Source organism: Cebus imitator, unplaced genomic scaffold, assembly GCF_001604975.1.
Source record: "Cebus imitator isolate Cc_AM_T3 unplaced genomic scaffold, Cebus_imitator-1.0 Scaffold150, whole genome shotgun sequence".
NCBI classification, from domain to species: Eukaryota; Metazoa; Chordata; class Mammalia; order Primates; family Cebidae; genus Cebus; species Cebus imitator.
Window position 1 is genome coordinate 1,514,622 of NW_016107465.1, and position 7,111 is coordinate 1,521,732.

The window sequence follows — 7,111 nt, forward strand, 5'->3', positions numbered from 1 at the left end:
ATAAAGTCACATTTTGAGGTAGTAAGTGTTAGGATTTTAACATATGAATTTTGACAGAACACAATTTATCTCATAACAACCATTCCTATAGATAGCCAATTTCCTTTATTTTTTTTATTTAATCTCTGTGTTACCTTCCTGCAAAAACTAAACAGATTTATAATATTACCCTATTTCCTTTCCATAAAAATTTTTTCCACTTTGCTTTTTTTAAATTGAACAATATAGCCAAGAAAATACTACATATCAATTTGCAGAGATTTTTCTCATCTTTTTTTTTTTTTTTGTAGTTACATAGTGTATCAACATGTATGGAAACCATGGTTTATTCAACCCATCTTTAGGTATTTATGTATGTTCCAATATTTTGCAGTTACAAATAATGTTGTGACGAATAGCCATGTACATATATATATTTTCACATTGTTTAAAGTATATCTTCAGAGTAAATTCCAAAAAGCAGAATTGCTGGGTCAAAAGATAAATGTGTATATAGTTTTGTAGATACTGTTAAATTCTCTCCATAGAAATTGTGAAAATTTTCACTTCTATCAACAATTAATGTATGAAAGTTCATGTTTATCCATAGCCTCTCCAATAGAATACATTGCTAATATGTTTAATTTTTGCCAATCTCTTAGGTGAGAAGTGATATCTGAGCACAGTTTGAATTTCTCTATTAGGAGTGAAATTGAGTATCTTTTCATATGTTTAAAAGTCATTTTATTGTCTGTATATGTCCTTTGTCTATGTTTACAAAATTTTAAAATCTATATTCTCTTAATTTTTATACATTAGGGTTTTTTAATATGTTCTAGTTATTTCCTCTAAATTTGTCATTTTATTTTTGATTTTGCTTGTAGTGAGGATTTTTGCCATATATGAAAAAATTATGTTGTTAAATTTGTCATCTTCCATTGCATCTGCATTTAGAATCATAGAAAGTCTTTTCCTATGCCAAACCCAGGGAGGGATCCATTTATGTTTTCTTCTGTTACTTACATAGTTTTTTTTGTTTTTTAAACATTCAAATTTTTGGATATTTGGATTCTATTCTTGCATACGATGTGAGGAATGGATACGATTGTATCTTTTTCAAATAGTTATCCAATGCTCCCAGTACTATTTTTGTTTTTTTAGAGATGGGGTCTTCCTCTGTTGTTTAGGTTGGATTGCAGGAATACGATCATAGCTGACTATAGCTTTGAACTCCTGGGCTCAAGAGATGGTCCTGCCTCAGCCTTCCAGGTAGCTATGACAGGTACATACCACCACATCTGGCTAACTAATTTCCTTCTTTTTAATTTTTGTAGAGACAGTATCTCACTTTGTTACCCAGGCTGGTCTCAAACTCCTGTTTTGGCCTTCCAAAGTGCTGGGATTACAGGCATATGCCACTGTGCCCAGCCCCAACAGTATTTTTAAAAAGCCCCAGTGTTATGAAATTTCACTTTCATCATATATTAGATTTCCACAAAATGCTGATTCTACTTTAGAGTTTCTTTTTTTATTCCATTGGTCTGGTTATCTCTCCCTGTACCATTACACTGTTTTAATTACTATGGATTTGTTACATTTTAATATCTGGTAGGGCTAGGCCCCTTTTATATCTCTTTTTCTTCCCCAAATTTTCCCAATTGTATTCTTGCATGTTTATTATTCAATATGAACTTAATTATCAAGTTGTTCAACACTAGAAAAAAACATTTTGGTATTTTCACTCAGGGAGAACATATCTTGATGATGTTGATCTGTCTTAAACAATGTGAGGAGGAAGTGTTCATAGTTTTCTTTATATAGATTTTGAACATGATTTGTTAAGTTTATTTGGTAAATTGTGCTTCTACTAGTTCTATTTAGATATTATTTGTGTATGTGTATACTATTGGTTTTTCATATTAACTTTATATTTTGCCTTTATTTGAATTAGTTTTACATTAATTATCTAGGGTTTTCCAGGAATATTATCATGTCACCTGTAAATATAGAGAATATATTTCTTTTCATGGCTCAAATTAATTTTTGTCTAATTGCATTGATTAATACTCTAATATGATGTTCAATAATCATGGACTCAGCATGCATCCTTGCCTTGTCCCTGAACTTGGTGGAAATGCTTCTAGAGTTTCTCTCTTAAGTAATTTTCTTGCTTCAGGGCATACATGCCTATATGTAGTAAATGGATAGGTAGACATAGACATGTGTATGTACTTATTTATGTGTGTGTGTGTGTGTGTGTATACATTTGTAATTATTTTCAGCTTGATTTTAGTACTTTATCTTTAGGACCTGAGTTTTCCTTCAGTTGGTTCTTAGAGCACAACCCCCTCTCTGGCTGCACTATCCATATTTATTGCTGTGGGTTGTTGCTACAGATGATTGCTGGTCAGTGTTTAATATAACTCATCAAAGGTATGAAGGAGAAAAATGACTTAGAACTTTGAGTGCACATCTACAACTATTTACCTTAATGACTGCCTTGGAATTTTCTCTACTTTCTTCTCTTCATTTATTTTGGGTTAAGATTGCCCTCAAGCCTCTCTACATACATGTTTTTTCCCCTCTAAGCTGATTTAAAGTAATCTAAACTATTTTTGTTTCTTTTTATACCTGATCTTGGCTATCTTTCAGGAATTCCTTCCTTTTTTTTCTTTTGTTTTCCTGAATAGTCACAAATTTATCATTTTTCAATAACTTTTTGCCATTTTATGAGATTTAGGTAAGAGGAAGTTTTTACCTGCCACCTTGATTTAGTGTTCTGTTTAAATTTTTCATGTAGGTGTACTAATTTAGTCCTATTTTCCCAGGACTTTTCTGGGTATAACACTAAAAGTCTTGTGTTCCAGAAAACCTTTCAGTTCTTGTCAAATAGAGGAGTTGCTCATCTTGTTTCTCTGAAACAGTGGGAAATCTGGTTTACTTTCTACACAGAGTTGGTTGGTCCAACAGTATTTTCTCCTACGTACTCATGAATGGACAATTCAAATAACTAATGTAGTAAGAATGGCAAAAATGTTTTGAGTTTTGTTGGTAGAGGAGGAATAAATATTACTAAGAAAGTTATAGCTATCCAAGAAAGATACTATTGGTGTGAGGTTCAAAGCAGCTATAATAGAACTCTTGCCATCAGGCCATTAGGGCAGAAGGGTGGCTTCACTGTCGCTTCTCATAAAATACTGAGGAAAAATTGAGATTCATTGCTGTTCCCCCACCTCCTCCCTACCACCACGCCTATCATATCTTCTATTTCAGTAATTGGTTAGTTAACCCTAGGGCTACAGTTTTGCCATGTTATGTATCAGGGCATATATTTCTTCTATCTGGATCAAAGTAAGGGCCTTAAAACATATTTGCATGCATGAAACCTATGGCACTCAGAAGAATCTCATACAGAGACTCATGGGCATCGTCAGCCTATTAATGCTATGGAACGGTTTTACTTACGTTAGGCAACAACAGTAACTCACATAATTGTGAATCAAGATAGACAGCATCAAGAAGGTTGCCATCAACATGCAAATCAGGAATTAACTCTTTTCTATCCAGTGTTCATTTTGCCTTACAGAATTAAGTTAGTTATATGGTCTCAATGTATGGCCTTAAGATTTTCTGGACCAATCATAATTCAAATATTTTCTTTCACTATCTACATGACTGACATTGGTCTGCCCCATATTTTGGGTTTGAAAATATGGAGACTGTGACTAACTTAAATGTCAAATTATGACTGCTCAATGGTAAAACTGTAAACCACACTAAATGTGTTTGTGGCTATGGCCTTCTGTTTTAGAAACATGTTCTCCTTCTCAACTCCAGTGTCTTTCTTCTCATTTGCTGTCATCCCTCATGTCACAGTCATCCTGTCTCCCTTCCACCCTGACGTCTTGTCCATGAAGCACTGTCTTCTTCGCTAATGAAATGTCAGATGGTAAGACCTAAAGTAACCACCTAGGAGTTTCTTGCAGGTAATAATGACTTTGAAAAGTAAACGAAACCAACCAACCAAAGAAACAAACCAAACAAACTTCAGGATTTCTGGATTCCACCAGGAAGGATGGGAGTTGTGTGGTTATAGCCACAGTAGACTCTCCACCGAAGCCTGCTGTGGTGGTTGTACAGCTTGTGGACTGTGAGTAAATTTTGCCCACACAGGGATTTCTAGTGGCCAGACTTTTATCATCAGGTGTATCAATTTGGAAGATGAACTAAGAGTGTGTTTCAGGGAAGTATTTCCAGGCAGGGGAACCCAAAATGTGGTCAAGGTGAATGAGTACATCAAATTAGAGGTGATACCAGGAGAGTTAAGAATTGGCCCAGGTAAGGTGCAAACACAGGCTGGAAGGATAGTTCCAAGTTTAGTTTATGAAGAATGTATATGAAGAGGAGGTGTATCCTGAGCCAGAATGTAATATAATATAAAAAAAAGCATGCCTACAGCATAATTCTGTGGAGTAATGCAAATCACTCTTGCAATTAGTGAGACAAATACTTCTAGATTAGGGTCACAGCAAAAGTTACAATTTGTTAGCTCTTGTTGTAACATTGGTACTGAAAGTAAAGTGCTCTAATTTTCTTACCAAATGTAAAAGTGATCATTTAAATTTCAGGTTATAATCACAAGTTTTGCGGTGGCTATTGTAATAATAAGTGACAATGGTAACTTTTACATGCTTAGAGTAACAGCAAGTTAACAAGTAAATTTATGCTTATAGGTCAATCTCTAAAGATAGGAAAAAGTTGACTGGAAGTGAGAATATATCCAAAACGACACTAGGTTGATATACAGGTGAAAAGATAATAGTAGAAACATAGAAGTTTCCCTGTGCCAGCACTGTTCCAAGCACTGTATAGTAAGGCCTCATTTAATGTTATCGGTAGGTTCTCAGAGACTGTGACTTAAAGGGAAACTATGTATAGGGAAATCAATTTTACCATAGGCTAATTGCTATAAACAAGAGTTAAGCTCATATCGTGTATTTCTCGTCACACATGCATCATTGAATTTCTAAGTAAAGACCCAAAACACTTCTAATCTTAAACATTGAAATAAATGTGAGCTATACACACATTTCAGAAGATTAATGAAAACAAGTAAGATAATTATTTGGTCAGTTATTTTAGTTCAGGGTCTCAGGTAGCCACAACCTATCCCTGCAGCTCAGGGCCACAGACAGAAATGACTCTGGACAGGACACACTGACACACAAAATCACACGCACACAGGGACCATGTCACCAATGAACCTAACTTGCACATCTTTTGGGATATGGGAGGAAACTGGAGTACGTAGAGAGCACCCATGTAGAAATGGGAAGAACACACAGACTCCATGTGAACATGGAAAGGACACACAGACTCCACATGGACATGGGAAGGACACACATGCCACATGCACATGAGAAGGACAGACTCCACACTGACATGGGAAGGACATACTCCACACTGACATGGGAAGGACACATAGACTCCACATGAACATGGGAAGGACATACAGAAGCCACACAGGCATGGGAAGGACATGCTCACTCCACACAAACATGGGAAGGACATGCAGACTCCATGTGGTTATGGGAAGAACATGTGGACCCCACACAGTCATGGGAAGGACATGCAGACTCAACACAGTCATGGGAAGGACATGTGGACTCCACGTGGCCATGGGAAGAATATGTGGACTCCACACGGTCATAGGAAGGATATGCAGACTCCACATGGTCATGGGAAGAACGCGAGGACCCCACACAGTCATGGGAAGGACATGCAGACCCCATGCAGTCATGGGAAGGACATACGGACTCCACGCAGTCATGGGAAGGACATGCGGACTCTACGCGATCATGGAAAGGACATGCGGACTCCACACAAACATGGGAAGGACACACAGACTTGATGTGGTCATGGGAAGGGCACACACTCCACACGAACATGGGAAGGACACACAGACTCCACATGGACAAGGGAAGGACACACAGACTCCACGTGAACTTGGGAAGGACACACAGACTCCACGTGGTCATGGGAAGGATATACACTCCACATGAATATGGGAAGGACACACAGACTCCACATGGTCATGGGAAGGACATGCAGATTCCACATGGTCATGGGAAGGACACACTCCACATGAACTCAGGAAGGACACACAGACTTCAGACGAATGTGGGAAGGACATGCAGATTCCACACAGACATGGGAAGGACATGCATATTCCACATGACCATGGGAAGGACACACACTCCACATGAACATGGGAAGGACACAGACTTCACACGAACATAGGGACACACTCCACACGAACATGGGAAGAAAACACAGACTCCATATGTTCATGGGAAGGACACACAGACTCCACATGGACATGGGAAGGACATGCAGACTCCAGGCAGACAGTGGTCCTGACTGCATGAAATTTTTTTTCTGAATTTCAAGGGAATCGATTTTTTACCCCCATCAATGTTATAACAAAATGAAGCTAAACAAAATGACATTTGAAGACTGTGTGTGTATACATCAACAGATTTTACTCTTTTATTCAGGGAAAGAGTAAAGATTCAATTAAAAGAATAACAGATAATATAATAAAATTACTTTATAAAACAAAGTTACATAACTAAAAAAGGAGAACCTCAGAGTACAGGTAAACTTTGTGACACCAGATGTGTTCAGGAATATTTATGGGACAACTTCTAAGTAGGGAGTGAGACAGAAAAGCTAATAATTCAATACTACGTGATGAATGTTGTGTCAGGCTGGGTAAGAGGACAGAGCCTGGGGAGTGACTAACTCCACATGGGCAGAGGTAGAAAAAGCCTTGCAGGGAAAATGACATCTGAAAATATGGCGAATAAAAAAGGAGGCTTATTTAGTTCTTTTGAGCTTTGTATAAATAAACTTCTAAAGAAAATTGAATCATTTGAGGGTAGTCCTTTGAAATAGGACTATGTATGTGAAACCAATTTCCCCTGAGCCACATGTCCAGATCAAATGATAACTTTCATTGTCTGTGTAAGACATGATGTCCACTTGGTATTTAGTGGTCATTGCTATTCAGCTAATCTCACTTTTTTCTTTCTTTCTTTCTTTCTTTCTTTCTTTCTTTCTTTCTTTCTTT